The sequence below is a fragment of the Mirounga leonina genome, unplaced genomic scaffold (genome assembly GCF_011800145.1).
Source record: "Mirounga leonina isolate KUSES-001 unplaced genomic scaffold, KU_Mleo_1.0 Mir_101595, whole genome shotgun sequence".
In the NCBI taxonomy this organism is placed as follows: Eukaryota; Metazoa; Chordata; class Mammalia; order Carnivora; family Phocidae; genus Mirounga; species Mirounga leonina.
In genome coordinates, this window is record NW_023270158.1 from 14,474,745 (window position 1) to 14,494,184 (window position 19,440).

Sequence of the window (19,440 nt, forward strand, 5' to 3'; positions counted from 1 at the left end):
GGCTCCCTGCTCAGCGGGGAGCCTGCTTCTCCCTCTGCCTCTCTCTCTCTCTCTCTCTCTCTCTCTCTCTCTCTCTCTCTCTCTGTGTGTGTCTCATGAATAAATAAATAAAATCTTTAAAAAAAAACACTTCTGATTTTAGCAAGTTTTCTGAATGGCATATCTCTTCATAGTGTGGGGGAGGGCAGCCAGCCCTTCTTGAAAGAGCAGAAATCTCCAAAAGCCAATAAACCATTATCCATTCTTTCAAGAAACACTTATTAAATGTGCAGGTACTAATCTAAACCAGGTTTTTTTCCCCCCTAAAATGATACCAGGGGCAAGTTAACTTCTTGGAGTGACTTTCTTTGGTCCACGTAAAATTGTATTGAGAGTTGAATTATATTTAGGGACCTCTAGTACAGGACATAGCATGTAATAGACTCTCAAGAAAATCTTGTTTCCTCCCTCTGGCATATAAAGGAACAACAAAATGAAAAAGCAGCAATAAGTTAGCTACACATCTATCCTTGTATCGAGGGGTTGTTTGACACCACAACTGCCAGTCAGTTTTCATTAGTGTGATACAAACCATAGTAAAATTATATTTCAAAAAATATTATATAAGGAAGAAAAAAGCAATTAATATTCCCTGGTCAATTTCATCCATAATAATTATGTAAGTTGGGTGCTGTCTATTAAGAGAACATCTCTTTAATGCAGATGAAAAGAGGATTCTAATGATGATGATGATGATGAAAACTAGCACTTATTAAATGCCTACTGTGTGCATCATTCCTTACACTTTGTGTATTTTACCTGATTTTAACTGTATCATAGAAGACATAATAGCTTAGAGTCCCCTGTTTGTTGCTGCATTTTACCATCTACTGCCATTTGATAGATTCTGTAGATGTACCAAGTCCATTCTTCATTCACTTTATAAAGACCAAGTTCTTATTTGTGTAATATGCTAAGCACTGTGATAAATCAAAGAATGAGTTAGGCAGAGATCTCCTGGGGCAGTTATCATCAAGCAGAAGAGATAAATTATGCACATAATAGAATGTAAAATAAAAAGTTCAGTATACAAGAGATGGATCATAAATGGCGGTGGGAATTCTGGGATGGTCATGGAAAGTTTCCTGCACACATGGAATTTGAAGTCCTCCTTCAAGGAGAGCAGGAATTTGGACATGGAGGTGTCAAAAAAAATTTTTTAAACTAAACTTTTAAGGACTTTATTTAGATGGATTATTGCAAAGAGGGGGACTATTGCTATAGGAGGAGGACTATTGCAATAGGGAGAGCATTCTGAATATAAGATCTGCAAACATCTCAGGATTTAGGCAAAAGAGTTTTTCTTTTATAGGGAGAAGAAAACGAAGCTAGCAAGAACAGGGTGTGGGGAAATGGTGAACAGGAGTGGCATGATGGGATAGCACATCAGAGAAAGTTCTACCCTGAGGCCAGCCTCTTCTGTGGAAAGCCTATTAAGGAATGGCTATATGCTGGCTCAGGATGAGGGTAGGTCAAAGTTGGGGGCCTGAAGGAAGAAGAGAATCTTACCGAAATTATGGCTAATAAGCATTTTGTTCTGGCTGATCAGTGGGGACAGCAGTTCAGCTAATCATTTATGAAGCAAAAATAGGAATTTGGAGGGTCTGTGTCTGGCCTTGTCATAGGTAAACAAAGGAACATCCATGCGTTTTATCCAAATTATAAGGGGAAGGGTGGATTTTTTACAGTAAGCTGTTGCCTGGAACAATAAAGGAGGGGGGAGTTTCTTAAATTTGCTGTTTTCTAGGATCACAGAGCTTGGGTAAACATTATAAGGGATATGGGAATAAAAAACCAGTGAGGACTCTCTAATGAATGAGATGTGCATGAGAGGAGTTTCATTTAGTCAGGATGTGAAGATTTTGAAAAAGAATTGCACTAATAATAATAGTAGCTTTCTGAGTGCCAGGCCCTGTTCTAAGCACCTTACATCAGTCAACTCGTTTAAATAGTCCTTACAACCATCCAGTGACACAGGTACAATTATTCTCCCATTTTATATACAAGGAATTTGAACTCCTCAGAGGGTAAGTAACTTTGTCACACTGGTAGTAAGACGTACAACTGGGGCTGTAAGTCATAAAGCCCATGTCTCCCAGTAACTGGCCCAACCTCTTTTCATTCCTTCATACTGTTCCTTTAACCCAGGGAGATAGGGGGCTTAAAACTGCTGGAACAAGGGAGAGGGGACATACAGTGATTTTCCACTTTCCAAAAACAATCAACTCAATGAATACGTATGAGAGAAGTTGTGGGACACAGAAGAAAGAAGAACACAGAAAACTAGAAAATCTGAGTTTGGCTGTGGTGCACTGGACAAAAGAAAATGACAGTTAACAGGGAAGGTTCTGGATGCAGAGAATAAAAACCAAAAACCTCAACCAGTCAGGGCAGAAGGGGGGCCCACTGCTTTGTGTGGGAATGGGGCAACTTAATATTGTCATCTTTATAGGCCCAGGTTTCCAGGCTTCGTTCCTCCATGAATGAGATTATGGCAGCCCTTAATATATGAGCAGTAGGTGGGAAATGCCTGCCACTTTAGTCCTTAAGAGCATCCCTGAGTTACAGTCAGCCATCCCCCCTAGTATGATTTAGCCTTCTAGAGTTAAGGACAATTACTGAATCCAACAGGCATTCACCTCTCCTTCCCTTAACCAGCTACATTTATATTTATTTCTGCTGTTCACAGCCACCATTGTTTTTCCTGATGATTATCTTGTGATTCAGTACATTCAGTCTAATGAGCCAGAGTGTACATAATACATGTGAAAATTTTACTGAAAATTTTACTGAAAATATTGTTACCTATTTGACATGTAAAGAATTGAACTAAGTTCATCTAGAGAGCATAGTTTATGTAGCAATGCTGATTGCTACAACCAACAGAGATTTTATTGGAAATGTAAAGCAGTTAAACTCTCTTGAGGCCATTCTGTGCCTCTGGACCAATGGTAAGCATATTCACATCCTTACCTCTTTTCATCTTCCCAGGAACCTATTAGTGGGGGATATGGTTTCTACTTTATGGATGAACAAATTGAAGTTAACAGAATTTAATCACTATGCCCAAGAGTTTGTACTTTAATCCTTAAAGTCCAGTTTTGGACCCAAACCTCCTTGATTTTAAAAATCTCCTAAACCTTTCCACTCTGAATTAGTCACTCACATTTTCAAGGCTGATCAATAACAGCTCTGCTACCTAATAGCTATGTGACCTTGGGGAAATTATTTAACTATGCTTTGACTTTGTTTCTTAATCTGAAAAGCGAGGGCAATCATATCTTCATCATAGGATCATTGTGAAGATTAAATCAATTAATATGTGTAAGGTATTTAAAAGACCTACATAGCCACTATTTTTTATGTTAGCTGTGGTTATTAAAGATAACGATTGAGATGACAATGAAACCATGCTCTCTTTTCTTAAAAACTCAAAACAAATAGCCAAACTCAGTATCTCAGTATGGCTTTGTGTGCTCCAGCAGTAGGATTGGTTACATATGTGTATATATTCTTTGTCCTGCCATACTCTTCTAGCAGTTTAATCTAAGTATAACTACAGAGAACTAGGAACATTAGTGTACTCAAAATTGAATTCACATATAATTTTGGAAAACATCAATTGGGAAAACTCTTTTGTGTCTATCTTTAAACTTATCTGAGTTCCTAAAATAAAATTTGTATTTGATATAAGAGGACAGGATGGCATCTTTGACAACTGGGTTTTGGGAAACTTAAAAAAAAAAAAAAACAGGATTAAAAGACCCAACATAATATTGAGGAGGAAGAACAAAACTAAAGGACTGATACTATAGGACTTCAGTATTTACTATAAACTACAGTAATCAAGACACTGGTGAAAGAACAAATAGATGAATGGAACAGAATAGAGATCCCAGAAATAGACCCAGATAAATAGAGTCAACTGATCTTTGACAAAAGAACAAAAGCCTATACAATGGAATAAAGTTAGTCCTCTCAACAGATGGTGTTGGAACAACTAGACATCCATAGGCAAAGATGAATCTAGACATAAAACTTAAATCCTTCACAAAAATTAACTCAAAATGTATCACAAGCATGTATGTAAAATGCAAAACTGTAAAACTCCTAGAGAATAACATTGGAGAAAACCTAGATGACCTTGGATTTGGTGATGACTTTTCAGCTAAAACACCAAAGGTATGATCCATGAAAACAAAGAATTGATAAGCTAGACATCATTAAAACTAAAAATTCTCCTCTGAGAAGAGTAATGTCAAGAGAATAAGAGGACGAGTCATAAATTAGGGGAAAATATTTGCAAAAGATATATCTAACAAAGAAATGTTATCTGAAATATACAAAGAACTCCTAAAACTAAACAATAAGAAAACAAACAACCTGATTAAAAATGGGCCCAAGATTTTAATAGACATCTCACCAGAGAAGATGTACAGATGGCAAATAAGCATATGAAAAGATGTACCACATAAAAGTCATCAGAGAAATGCAAATTAAAAAGGATAGTGAGATACCACTACATATTTATCAGAATGGCCAAAATCTGGAACACTAACACCAGGTGCTGGCGAGGGTGTGGAGGCACTGGAATTCTCACTGATTGCTGGTAGGATCAAATGCAAAATGGTAGAGGCACTTTGGAAGACAATTGATGATTTCTTATAAAACTAAACATACTTTTACCATATGACCCAGCAATTGTGCTCCCTAGTATTTACCCAGAGGAGTTGAAAACTTTTGTCCGCATAAAAACCTGTACACAGATATTATACCAGCCTTATTCATAATTGCCAAAAATCAGAAGCAACCAAGACATCCTTCAGTAGGTGAATGGATAAATAAACTGTGGTACAGTCAGACAATGGGATATTATTCAGTTCTAGAAAGAAATGATCTATCAAGCCACAAAAAGACATGGAGGAAACTGAAATGCATATCAGTAAGTGAAAGAAGCCAGTCTGAAAAGGCTAAATACTGTATGATTCCATCTATATGACATTTTGGAAAAGGCAAAACTATGAAGACAGAAAAAAACAGCGGTTGCCAGGATTAAGGGTGGGGGAATGAGAGATGAATAGACAGAGCACAGGAGTTTTAGGACAGTGAATATACTCTGTATGACACTATGTCATACATTTTCCAAACTCAGAATGTATTAACACCAAGTGAACCCTAAGGTACACTATGGACTTTGGGTGATTGTGATGTGTCAGTGTAGATTCATCAACTGTAACAAGTATGCAACTCTTGTGGGGGATGTTGATGATGGTGGGGGGGGTAGTCTGTGCATGTAGTGGGGAGGGAGATATAGGGAATCTCTGTACCTTCCCCGCAGTTTTGTTGTGAACCTAAAACTACTCTTAAAAAATACTCTTTTATAACAAAATAAATAAAGAATTTGCATATCATTGCCCTTGTATGAAGAATCAGGATTACTAAAATGTAAGAAACATTTCCTCATATTTCCCATTTGTATGGAACATGGAGATGTTATCACTGCCTTGACTCACTTGCTCCCTATGGTGGTTGGGCTCCATGGAGCCTGAGCGGAGCCTGAGTTTTCTTGTCTAAAATATATGTTGATAGGTGTGAACTGGGATCAGAGATCCAAGAGGTCAACAAAGAATTAATAGGGAAAGGACTAAGGTACAAAAATAAGGTCCTTTCCTAGAAATTCAAGTCTAGAATGAAGTAAAATTTATTGGAGGTTGTGGTGTGTCTGAGTATTGGCAGTAGTGCTCACTTCCCTCAGGGCAGGCTTTAAGTAGGCCTTGGAGTTTGTGACAGTTTTATGCTCTGGGAAGTATGTGTTTGTAGATGATTCAAGCTGAGTTTAAAGGTTTGCAGCAGGGATTGCATAAAATATTGTGAAAATTGTATTGAAAATGATCTTAAATATTTTATTTTATTTTATTCTAAGTTCAGTTCAAGTGTAGAAATCTTCATAGTTATAAAGGTCTATAGTGAAACCTTTTTATCACTGCTCAGAACTGATTAGTCTATCATACACACACATATCCTCCCATATCATTTGTCCATCAGCAAGTCCTCAGTTATCCAGTGTCAATTTTATAAATACACATGCATATACATACACACTCACACTCACACTCATGCATTCAGAATCCCAGACATAAGCCTTTATTGTTTTAAATTACTTTTACTTCTCAGAACGATGAAGATCATGCATCAGGTAGCCTGGCAGGTGTTTTGATGCTCAGAGTTGGCTATTTTCATCATTGATCTAAGTTGGTAAGAAACAGATCTCAGAGAATTAAACATTTTAAATCTGGAAGACTAAACTAAATTCATTTAGAAGTTCCACTATGTCCTCTATGTAGCTATGACTTTCATCTCTTGCTGCCTTGAAGCTGAGCATAGAAGAGCAAATAGTGGCCTCTCTCCAGGCCAAACAGACTAGAAAAATGATCACACAAACAACTACTGATTTTTGCTTTGTTGAAAGGAAAATATTTCCATTCTAGACCACAAAAATGAGTAAAAATAATCTAAGACTCTTTAAGGACTATACTGATTTCTTCTGTATTTCTGAAACAAAGAAATAGTTAAGATACAATTTACACAACCCCAGGCCTGAAGAAACTGGGTCCTATGTACTAACATCAGGGCATCTTTCTGCTGCCACCTCTCCTGCCTCAAAACTATTCTCCACATTGTGAAAACCATATGCTTAAAAACCATCAGTAACTCACTCCACATTACTCAAAGGATAAAGTCCCAAATCCTTAGTTGGTTTTTGTCAACCCAGCAATCATTAGTCCTCACTTACCTCACACTCCTCCCCCCACCATCATCCATCTGTTTGCTGTATTCTGCTTTATCGTCCAGCCAAACTAAATTTTCTTGATCATACACCAAGGAGTATTCCTTCTGCCCAGATCACTGTCCACCCTCACCATAGACATTCACTTGATCAACTTCAGTGCATTCTTCAGGTCTAATGTATACCTTCCAGGTGAAGTCTTTCTTTAGTCCTCAAAATAAGTGGCTCCCCTTTTTGTGTTCTCATAGTGTCAAGGCACGTCTGTTTCACACACTTTTATAGTCATATATTTAAAGTAGTGTTTCTCAGATGTTCGGTGTGCATAGGAATTAAAAGGAGATCTTGTAAAAATGCAAATTCTGAGTCAGGGTGATGCCAGTGCTGCAGTCCCCAAAGCATGTGCCGAGTAGCAAGGACGTAGAGTCTGTGTGCCTCCGTGGACCTGAGGACAGGATCCGCAGAGCCTGACACACAGCAGGCCCTGAATTCACAGCCACTGAATGAATTTCAAAAGCGATAGAATCTTGACAATATAACATTTTCATTTTAAAATACAAGCAGTGCTTACAAATAACCACTTGAGAAGAACTTTGTTAACTTCCTTCCCTCCTTCTGTATCTTGGTATTTCCATCTGTTCTTTCTGTCTCTTTGCCTCAAAGTTCACTGGTATCTGGAATTTCTACCCAATCCCTTCCTTTTCCTCTATTCCTTTTACACCCTGGAGGCATTTTCAATGATAGCACTTCTGAAAATAAAAAGCAAAGGAAGCCAGGGAAGAGAGATGAAGAAAAATGAACCTCTTTTCTCTTCTTCAGCTATCAGTTGAGTTACTTTCTTGTTTCTCCAAATCTAACCTCTTTGGACCTAATCAGACTATTTATCAAAGAATCCCAAACACATCCCTAGACTCCACTTTAGTGTTGTAATGCTCAAAACTATTGTCTGTATGTTCCTCAGAAATGGAAATGAACCTTGTATCAGTCATTTATTTACACAAAGACTTGTCTTTTAACATCTAAGTAAAGATTTGACTGTTTTTTAAGCCATAGCTTTAAATGCATATTTGCCTAGGGCTTGGGGAGAGATACACGTAGTCATTTTGTTCCAAATATTTGTAGTTGGGTATATTGCGAACATGGAATAGTGAAAATACCACAAGCTCCCTGTGGTCCCCTTACCACCCATATGCCCAGCCCTTGTCTCAGATACGAAAAATAAGAAATGTTAGAGAGCAGTCACTGTAGCAAAGGACGAAAGTGGTGAGAACATTTTATGAGATAATAATTCTCCTACCAGGTGGACAGCCTTTAAGGAGTACAGGCACTGCTCTTCTCCATTAGGGGTAGATATGTTTCCAAGCAGACAAAAACCATCAAGGAAAACATTGTTTTGGGGAGATAATGTGTACTCAGAAACCTCAGACACCTGTGATTTTAGGAAACCACAGATTGACTTTTCTACTAGGACATACAAATCTTTGTTAGGCTTTAAGTGTATTTAATGTCCAAAGGAACAATTTATGGAAGGGTGATTGGTCTGGATTTCTATATTAAATTTATGGTATGACTTACAGAATGCTTGCTCGCTTGCTCTCTCTGTGTGTATATACACACACACACACACACACACAGAGAGATATATATATAGATATATATATATATAGTGTTCTGTATCTACATGATAAGTAAAATGTGTATTTGTATATATATCTAATTCATACCTTCCACATTTGCATCTCGTGTATGTATATGTATATACTCTATAATTTCATTTCTTGACAGCTAAGGCTTGAAAGAGATCAGAGGGGAAACTCTTGGTAAATGTGTAGATTTGCACACTAGCCAGATGTTAGACATATAAATTTTATACTAAAAATGCCATCCCCAAATATCAAGAAAATAGAACAACTATACTAGGGTATGGATTCTAGCAAATTAAAAGAAATATCTGCATGATCTATGTTTCTAATTATCTGACAGAGTGCTGTTAATAACTTTTCTGGAAGCCACAAACACAGCAGGAGCACTTAGTTATGATGCAGTCTTAAAATACACCACAATGCACTTTATCTGTGGCCTTCAAGATCACATTGGCAGCAGAGCCTGCCATAATGAACTGTCCTGAAGCCTTGAGATGCTGTTTTCAGCAATTTTGCATTTGAGTATTCAGATTTTACAGTGTGTGAAGTCTGACTGAATGTGCTTCACCACTGTAACTTCAAAATATTCACATTTTCCTTTTCTCAATTTAAGGCCATGTTGATAAAAAAAAAAGCATATAGAATATTGCAAATAAATAGCTATAGTGAGCTAAGAACTAGATAGAACCCCAAGATTTTTCAAGATATGCTAATGATTATTTTGTCCAGTAGATTTAATTTTGCTGCAGGACACACATAAAAAAAAGGTACTTCACACTCCCCATGGTTCTCAGTGGTGAACATACCAGCCCATAATTACCAGCACACAATTATTCAGTTATCTGCTTGCAATCAAGAAAATATCATTCCTTGTCTTTTGATATTTTGTTTCACATCATGTAAGCATATGTCTAAAGCATTAATAAAATTATAAATTACACATTAGATGATCAAATAGGAGAAAATCTCTTCAACACTCACATTCTCTGCAATTTTCTTCTACAAATGTTACACCACTTTTGCTACTTTTATCTTAATTACAAAGAGTAGTTGGGGCACCTGGGTGGCTCAGTCAGTTAAGCATCTGACTTTTGGTTTCAGCTCAGGTCATGATCTCAGGGTCATGAGATCAAGCCCCAAGTCGGGCTCCCTGCTCAGTGTGGAACCTGCTTGAAATTCTCACTCCCTTTCCCTCTGCACCCACTCCCCGCCACACTCTCTCTCCCTCTTCAAAAAAAAAATAAATAAAAAAAAAAAAAATGAAAGAGTAGCACAGCGTTTGATGGATAAGGAAAGAGAAGAAAAGGAAAAGTTAAGTCTTCCTAATAAGGAATATTATGCTGAATACTAACTACCACAACAAGTCATCAGTCGTGGAAATTAGAAGGAGCCCCCTTAAATGTGCATATGCTGTTTTTTAAGGTTTAAAATATTTTACTTCCAATTTTAATTCACCAATATCCATTGTCACTTTTTAAAAATTATAGAGTTTTTTACCCCTCAGGTTATATATATATATATAACGAGAACTTAACTGCTCTTTTTGGAGTCACTCTGGGGTGTTGCATTAATTTTAGCTGTAGGATAACAATAAAAAGTAATTTTAGAAAACCACAAGGTAACTTAGGGGCCTCATAAATGAAAGCACTTTTCAGAATGCTTATTGATGAAGACAGCCTTAATGTTCCCTCAGCTTGGTTAACTTTAGACAGATTTCTTCATCGTTATAGGCCCCTCACCTCCGTGTTCTTAGAGCTTTAACTTTAGAAAATTTGAAGTTTTCAATTCTTTCCTGCCCCTCTGAGGTATAAATCATCTCCCAGGCTCTTGCCAGTTTTACGTCTCAGAGGTGTCTTTCTCAAAGACTTGGGAGCCTTCTCTTTGATATGTAATCATCAAGGAAACTAAGGTGCCCTCTTTCTAGTCTCTTTGTGGGAGTAGGAGTCTAACTTTGATAGATAAGTGTGTCAATTAGCAAACGCACATAGCCTAATCCCATTGACCATTCCCCTGCCCCAATGTCCTCCAGTACTTTTCTACTAGCTCATCCCAGTGCTTAAAATCTCTCTCACCTTTTGTTTTGGTGGAGTTGAGTTCTGTCTCTCTCCCCTAATGCAGTTGCCTTTCATAAATTCTTCCTTGCCTGTTTAATTCTGCCTGGTACAGTTTTTCTAGGACATCATTTAGACCTCAAGTTTACGGAAAAGGAATCTGGATCAATGTAAATAGATTTTTTTTTAAGATTTTATTTATTTATTTGAGAGAGAGAGAATGAGAGACAGAGAGCATGAGAGGGAGGAGGATCAGAGGGAGAAGCAGACTCGCTGCCGAGCAGGGAGCCCGATGCGGGACTCGATCCCGGGACTCCAGGATCATGACCTGAGCCGAAGGCAGTCAGTCGCTCAACCAACTGAACCACCCAGGCGCCCCTCAATGTAAATAGATTTTTAAAGGATTTTAATGAATATTCTAAGACATAGAAATACCTTATCTACCTGCAAAGGTGTTACCTTTTTAAGCCATACTACATTTTTGCCTACTTTTATCATTCATGGTGAAATTTTTTTTTTTTTCAGAGACAGGTTTTTATTTAACATTTATTGTAATGGGGTCCACGCAAAAGGAGGGGGTGAAGGGTGGGGAACATGCAGGGGACACAGGAACACGATGACGTGGCCAGGGCCACAGCTTCGGGGCTGGGAGGGAAGTGGCTGAGAGCTCACGGGCACCCCCTCGGCCCCCAAGAGGGAGCCCACAGCTGTGGGGGGGGCTGTCACCACTGCCGCCGCCACCGCCATAGGACAGACCTCACCGGTACCTTTGTTGCAGAGCTCACAGACGTGGTGAGGGCCTTGGCTGTGCACCGTCATGGGGTCGGAAATATAAGCCGAGCTCAGCATCTTGCCACACACGTGACATGGCACCTCCTCCTCGGGTCGGACTGGCTGCGCCCGCAGTCGGTCCTTCGTAGCAAAAGCTGCCTCACATTTCTCACATTTGAAGGGCCGTTCTGTTGAGTGCACTTGTGTGACGTGAGTGTTGAGGGGATCCGGCCGGGAGAAGCTCCTGCCACAGTGGGAGCAGTGGTAGGGCTTGTGCACAGCGCCGTCATGTGAGCGCACGTGGTAGCTCATGCGGTCCTTGGCTTGAAGCGCCGCTGGCGCACCGGGCACTGGTAGGGCTTCTCGTCCCAGTGCGACAGCTTGTGTCGGTTCGGGTGGTAGACGTCGCGGAAGGCCTTGCCGCCCATCTCGCAGGCGTGGTTCTTCCGGATGCGCTTTCCCGAGGCGGTCGTGGTCACCACGCCACCCGCGGCCACGGCGGCCGCTCCGCCGCCCGCACCCGCCTCTCCCGCTCCCCCGCCGGCTCGCCCAGGGTATGATCAAAGTGTTGCCCATCCTTTTTAGAAAGGTTCAGATTTTAACCAACCCCTCCATGAGATTTTAAAACCATAGATATGTGGTATATCTGTTTATATAGGGTGGCTTTTAGAATGCCATAAACTCTTGTAATAGCCAAGATTTGTTTGCCCCTCAGGAACTAATTTCTGCGCTCATGGGATGATAGTACCCACCGAAAATGAATAGATTAAAGCACAAAATAAAAATCACCTAAAATCCCACACCACAGAGGTGACTACTATTTGCATTTAGACAAATATCCTTTCATATATCTTGCTAACAATATTTTATATGCTTTCTTTTATCCATTCGTGTACTTTAATAACATAATGTGGACATATTTCCATATTAATATAAGTAGACATCATCCTTTTCAACTATATACCATAATTTATTTAATTAATTAATTCAATTTCCTATGACATACCTTCTTTCTTTTTCTATTTTGTATTTTAAATAATGCTATGATGAATATCAAGCCATATCATATTTGCACATTTGATGTGATTTTTTTTTGTAGAAGATTGCATATGATAACTTTATGTAGAAAAATATAAACACAAGGCAAGCAAAAACATGCACATGATACCAGGACGTCTAAATCAACCAAACTACTATAAAAGTATGTAAAGATAACTTATCCTTATAATGTATCCTAGATTTACAATATTCCTTTAATTTGGGTGTAATCAATTAGTTGGATGCAGAAAACAAGATTAGAATTATATGTATAATTTGCATTATATATATCATAAGGAAATGGTAGATAAGCCTTTTATATTTAAAGACTGAATATATTGTCTTGCTTATATGGTAAACTATTGCTCTACCGCTCCTCCTTCCAAAAAAATTACCCCAAATTGTTATTTGGGTGGGGGAACACATCTATCTATAACATCTATTTGTAAAATTTCAGACTTTGTTTCTCTCTGTATGTAACCATGTGAAAATACACTGTCTATCAGGTAAGGTAAGTAATTGAATTTCTAATTTTCTAAGCTCACAGTTTTATGTGTATTCATATCTTCCATTTGCCAGTTTTAAACTTAAATATATACATTCATTTTGTGAAATTAAAATAACCCTTGGAGAAGATGTAAGCAACAGAATGCAAATGGGGAGTTCTTTTGTGCTTTTCTTGTGTAGTGTTTACTCACTTTTCACCTTGTTATCTACAAAACATGGAAGTGCCTGAGGTGATATTTTTAGAAATAATTTCTCAAAGTATAATTTCTGGATAAAAAGTCATGTCTATTTAATTTTTTAAATAAGATTTCCAAACTGTCTTCCAAAAAGTCTTTACCAATTTATAGTCCTTCATATTTTGCAAGAGAAAACCTATTTACAACACTAGGTATTACCATTTTTTTTAATCTTGGCAAAACTTATAAAGACAAAGTGAACCCCCAATATTCTTTTAATTTTATATTATTTAATAACTAATTGGGTTGAGTATTTCAGTGAGAATATTGACTATTTGTATTTTTTAAAGGTGTATTTATTTATTTGAGAGAGAGAGGGGTGGGGAGGAGAGAGTCAGAGGGAGAGGGAGGAGAGAAGCAGACTCCCCACTGAGCGGGGAGCCTGATGCAGGGCTCCATCTCATGACTGTGAGATTGTGACCTGAGCTGAAACCAAGAGTCTGACACTCAACCAACTGAGCCACCCAGGTGCCCTGACTGTTTGTATTTTTAAAAGAGATTTCCCTAATCTTGTAATGTTCAGCAGGTTTTTTTTTCTTTTTTCTCTTTTTCATTCCTTATTAAACATATCGCCCAGGATATGATCATCTTGTGTAATAATTTAATGTATTTTTACAGTGGCAATTGTGGAAACTCTGTAGGGTTCTGTGCCATTTCATTTCACAAATGATTTTGCTTCCTTCTTTATTTACTTTTATATATAAATGAAGTTTATGACAACTAATGTATATGAGCTTATTATTCATATGTGTTGTGATTCTTAAAATATATTTTATAATAATTTTATGCGGAGGTGTTTAGAAAAATGACATTTAAATAATTGCAGATCTTTCATTATCACAGGTAAGATAATTTTTTTATACTTAAGGAGAACTTGATCATTCTAATATATTTTTTTTATACTGAAACTTAGAGACTTCTCAATTCCCTTCACTCCTTAATCACTTTTTCTGTATAGATTTTGAACTGATATATTTTATTTTTTTCATCTTTATCTCTTTATCTATATCATATTAATATGTACATTCCTGTGATTCCAGTTAGGCTCATTTCACTTATTTTTAGGGGCTGGTCATGTGAAGCAATACCTGTTTTCATAGTGGGCATATATCTTTTTAATTTTATTTTATTATGTTATGTTAATCACCCTACATTACATCATTAGTTTTTGATGTAGTGTTCCATGATTCATTGTTTGTATATAACACCCAGTGCTCCATTCAATACGTGCCCTCTTTAATACAAGATGATGTGGGCATATTTTTTTATGCCAACTATTGCCCATTTCTCCAAATTTATCCACGAGAATTGTTACTGATACAGTTTAATCCTCTATTCATGTAAATTCTGATGTTTCCCTAATATTTTGTATATGATAATCCATATCTAGAAAGAAAAATGAAAGTCAGTAATTGTGCTTTGGTTTTGATGACTCTTTTTTGAGAATTATCTATGTAATTCGATAGTTATTTCATTAAACCTTACAGGGAATGGAGTACTACTGCATGCTACACCATGGATAAACCTTAAAAACATCATGCTAAGTGAAAGAAGCAAGTCACGAAAGACCAGCTATTGTATGATACCATTTGTATGAAATATCCAAGACAGAAAATTGATTAGTGGTTGCCAGGAAATGGTGGGTGGGGGAAGATTTGAAAGGTACTCATTAATTATTATTTTAATTTATATGTTGGGTCCATGAGTGCATTTGGACTTTTACTCAGAATCACATAACATAAAATTCACTATTTTAAGCAGTTTAAAGTGTATAATTTAGTGGATTTTAGTATACAGTAGTCCCCCTCTTATCCATGGGGGATATATTCCAATACCCTCAGGGGATGTGTAAAACTGTGGATAGTACCAAGCCTTATATATACTGTTTTTTCCTATAAATACATACCTTTGATGAAGTTTAATTTATAAGTGAGGCATGGTATGAGACCAACAACAGTAACTAATAATAGAAAAGAACAATTATAATAGCAATACACTGTAATAAAGGAATGTGAATCATCTCTCAAAGTATCTTATTATACTGTACTCACCCTTCATCTTGCGATGATATGAGATGATGAAATGCCTACATGATAAGTTGAAGTGAGGTGACTGATATAAGCATTGTGATGGAGCATTAGGCTACTAGTGACCTTCTGACAATATGTCAGGAAAATCATCTGCTTCCAGAGCACACTTGACCAGGGGTAACTGAGAACGTGGGTAATGGAGACCCCCAAAAGTGAAACAGCAGATAAATGGTTGGGAGGGGGGACTACTGTATTCACAATGTCATGCAACTGTAATCATTGTCAATTCCAGAACATATCCATTACACCAAAAATAAACCCCATACCTCCCAATTCCACCCTACTCCTATTTTCTGTCAACCACTAATCTACTTCCTGCCTGTATGGATTTGCCTATTCAAATAAAATCGTACAAGAGGTGGTCTTTTGTGACTGCCTTCTTTCACTTAGCATGTTTTTAAGGTTCATCCTTGTTGTAGCATGTAGCAGTACTCCATTATTTTTATGGCTGAACAATATTCTCTTGCAACAACATAATACGTATTGTTTATCCCTTCATCATTTGATGTACATTTGGGTTGTTTCTACTGTTTAGCTATTATGAATAATGCTTCTATGAACATTTGTGTATAAGTTTTTGTGTGAACGTATTTTGAATTCATGTAGGTATATACCTAGTAGTGAAATTGCTGAGTCATAGGTAACTCTAACTTTTTAAGAAAGTACCAAACTGTTTTACACAACAGTTGTACCACTTTACATTCAAACAATGCAAACCATATGTTTACAGTATATGAGGGCTCCAGTTTTTCAACATCTTCACCAACTTGTTGTTTTCTCTCTCTCTCTTTTTTTTTTTTAATTTTAGCCATCCTGGTGAGTGTAAAGTGGTATTGCATTCTTATTTTGTGCATTTGTTTTTAAATTGCTTGTTACAAGTGCATGTGTGGTTTTATAAGTGGAATCACTAATATCAAAGTTATATGACCATCTTGATGCATGCTCTGTGTCTTGTGGCATACTACAATGAGTTGATGATTGTTCTGTATTATATTTACAAAAGAAAAACAACTTTGTTTTAAAGTTGAGGATGTATTGTATGTACTAGGCTTTACCCTAAGTAACTTTTTACAGCTAATTATTTCAGAATCTGTCTTTATTGAATTTGCAAAAGTAACTTTAAAAGAATCGTGCTAATAGATTTCTGTGTTAATGGACTGGCCATTCTGGCTTTTCTGCCTACTGTCTGTAGTGCCCAGAAAAGGGGGCACTCTAAATCATGCTTACTTATAACCTTCCTTGACCTGAAATTCCATTAGTGGAAGGAAAAAAGTAGCTTCTCATTGAAAAATATATTTACAAAATACTAGTATATAAACCATCCCTTCAAGGTAAGTTAAACTCCTCTAGAAATTTCATTAACTCTATTAGACTGATAGTCATTAAAATAAATATATCTTCATGAAACATTTTGCTTCCCTGGAGGCAAGATAATAAAAAAGATAAAACTAATGAGCGCTGTGAATTGTATAAGACTGTTGAATCACAGACCTGTACCTCTGAAACAAATAATACATTATATGTTAAAAAAGGAAGAAGAAGAAGAAGATAGCAGGAGGGGAAGAATGAAGGGGGGGAAATCGGAGGGGTAGACGAACCATGAGAGACTATGGACTCTGAAAAACAAACTGAGAGTTCTAGAGGGGAGGGGGATGGGAGGATGGGTTAGCCTGGTGATGGGTATTAAAGAGGGCACGTTCTGCATGGAGCACTGGGTGTTATACGCAAACAATGAATCATGGAACACTACATCAAAAACTAATGATGTATGATGACTAACATAACATAATTAAAAAAAAAAAAAACAGAGGGAAGGTGGGAGAAAGAAAATAACACTAGCAGGGGCGCCTGGGTGGCTCAGTCATTAAGTGTCTGCCTTCGGCTCAGGTCATGATTCCAGGGTCCTGGGATCGAGCCCCGCATCGGGCTCCCTGCTCAGCGGGAAGCCTACTTCTCCCTCTCCCACTCCCCCTGCTTGTGTTCCCTCTCTTGCTATCTCTCTCTCTGTCAAATAAATAAATAAAATCTTTAAAAAAAAAAAAAGAAAAGAAAAGAACACTAGCAGTATATAGGTTTTAGATTTTCCTTATTGATAAAAGCAATTTCTTTGATTTGGGTTTTATTATAATGATTTTAATCTCTTTTCAAAAGTATTGTTCAAAATGATTTAGCTTTAATAACAAAAATGAGACTCTTACAAGTATCTTCTTAGGAATTCTCATACTGGGACATTTGAAAAAGCTTTTATTTTACTAGGTACAATGATCTTGCATGCATTTTCATTCAAGTACCTAGGAAGCAGTTATGGGCAAACTAGTAATTGACAAAAGTTGTGAGGACTTCTGAGGTAAAAAATGTAAAAGAATCCAGACATCTTTACAAGAATTTGCATACCCCCCCTTTACTTACTCATTATGTGGAAATAAGACCCAGAAGGTGATGGACAGGAGCAGGAACCTCCCCATCTGTTTGTTAAGTCCAGACAGAGAGCTATCTTCTAGGGTAAAAGATGGGTAAAATTGTTTAGTTCTGGTGAATGAAGACTTAAGCTCCTTGAAAGTGAAATTAAAATTTCCTGGAGTAAATAAGGGCAAAATCATGAATTAAAGAAAGTTAACAAAGGAAATATATAGACTACTCTATAAAAGCCCTAAATGAGATTGTAGATATTATATTACTATTTTAAGATACTATGGTATTTAAAATTGCTTCTGTGTTTCACTATTTTAGTAAAATGTGTTATGTGTGTTATATAATTATTAAAGATTCTTGCTCTCAATTCTTGATATCTTTCATGATAGTGATTTGTACTGTGTAATTTGGGCAAAAATTTCTCCTAGCAGCAAGCAGAACATTTCACAGTGAAATTTTAAGGTATATATAAATATATTAAAATTTGTATCTGAAACTGCAAAATTTTTAAGTAACAGCAAATATCAGAATTGTTTTTTTTTTCTTTATTCTTTACTATAGGAGCAGGCATTATTTTATTTGTGGGCCTTTTTATAAATCCTCGGGTGCCTCCCCAGCCCCAAATCATAGCATCTTAAGTTTCACAAGTCTAGATTTAGTTATTTATTCAGTTAAGGTTAACAATACATAGTTATTAATCATTACTACTGAGACTGATTTATATGAAAATAATGCAAAATGAAGACACAGTTCCAATATGCACCAGTTTCCATTAGTACAACACAATCATGTTATCTGCAAATAGGGACAGTTTTATTTCTTCCTTTCCCATCTATGTGCACTGTATTGAATAAGAGTGGTGAGAGTGGACATTATTTCCTTGTTCCAGATTTTAGAAGGAAATCATTCAGTCAGTTCAGTCTTCCACCATTGAGTGTAATGCTTGCTGCAGGTTTTTTGTTTTTGTTTTTGTTTTGTTTTTTGTTTGTTTTTGCTGCAGGTTTTTATAGATGCTCATTATCAAGGTGAAGATACTCCTCTCTATCTCTCTATTCTTATTTTTCTAAAAGTTCTTGTCAAGAATGCGTGTTGAGTTTTGTTAAATTATTTTTCTGCATCAGGTGATATGATCATGTGATTTTTTTCATTAGTTTGTTAATATAGTACGTTACATTGACTAAGTTTTGAATATTGTACCATCCTTGAAGATAAACTCCATTGTATTGTGGTATAATTATTTTTATTTATTGCTGAATTCTATTTCCTAATATTGTACTAGATATTTTTGTGTATATGTTCATAAGGGATATTTGATAAGGGATATCACATTAGTGCTAGCTTTATAAAATGAATGGAAAGTATTCCATCCTCTTCTATTTTGGAGAAGTTGTATAGAGTTTGTGCTAATGCTTTTTTAAATGTTTGATAGAATTCTCTAGTGAAATCATCTGGACATGAAGATTTCTTTTCCCCAGGTGCCCTCTTTTCTAAAAGAGTTTTAATTACGAATTCAGTTTCCTTAATAGTTATAGGACTATTAAAATTATCAATTTCACATTTGGTGAGCTGTGGCATTTTCTGTTTTTTGAAGAATTGGTCCATTTCATTTAAGTTGCCAGACTAGTATATGTAGAATTGCTCATAGTATTCTTATTATCTTTTTGATGTTTTCAGGGTTTGTAGTAATTTTGATTGTTTCATTCTTGATATTAATAATTTCTGTCTTCTTTTTCATTGTCAGTCTTGCTAGAGGTTTGACAGTTTTATTGAGCTTTCCATAGAACATTGATTTTCTCAATTGCTTTTCTGTTTCAGTTTCATTGGCATTTGCCTTTGTCTTTACTGTTTTCTTTATTCAGCTTGCTTCGG

General features: G+C 36.7%; 1 protein-coding gene and 2 non-coding genes across 3 annotated transcripts in view; 1 reads left to right on the forward strand and 2 right to left on the reverse strand.

The window, feature by feature from the left end:
* The window catches only part of IL1RAPL1 (interleukin 1 receptor accessory protein like 1), a 1,375,052-nt gene that overhangs the window by 847,396 nt on the left and 508,216 nt on the right, over positions 1-19,440 (forward strand). The gene's annotated exons all lie outside the window — the stretch shown is intronic.
* Positions 5,959-6,028, reverse strand: LOC118008093. The gene has a single exon (XR_004678573.1). It is a non-coding gene; the product is annotated as a small nucleolar RNA U2-30 (small nucleolar RNA).
* LOC118008096 lies at positions 6,208-6,287 on the reverse strand. Its single transcript, XR_004678574.1, has one exon. It is a non-coding gene; the product is annotated as a small nucleolar RNA U2-19 (small nucleolar RNA).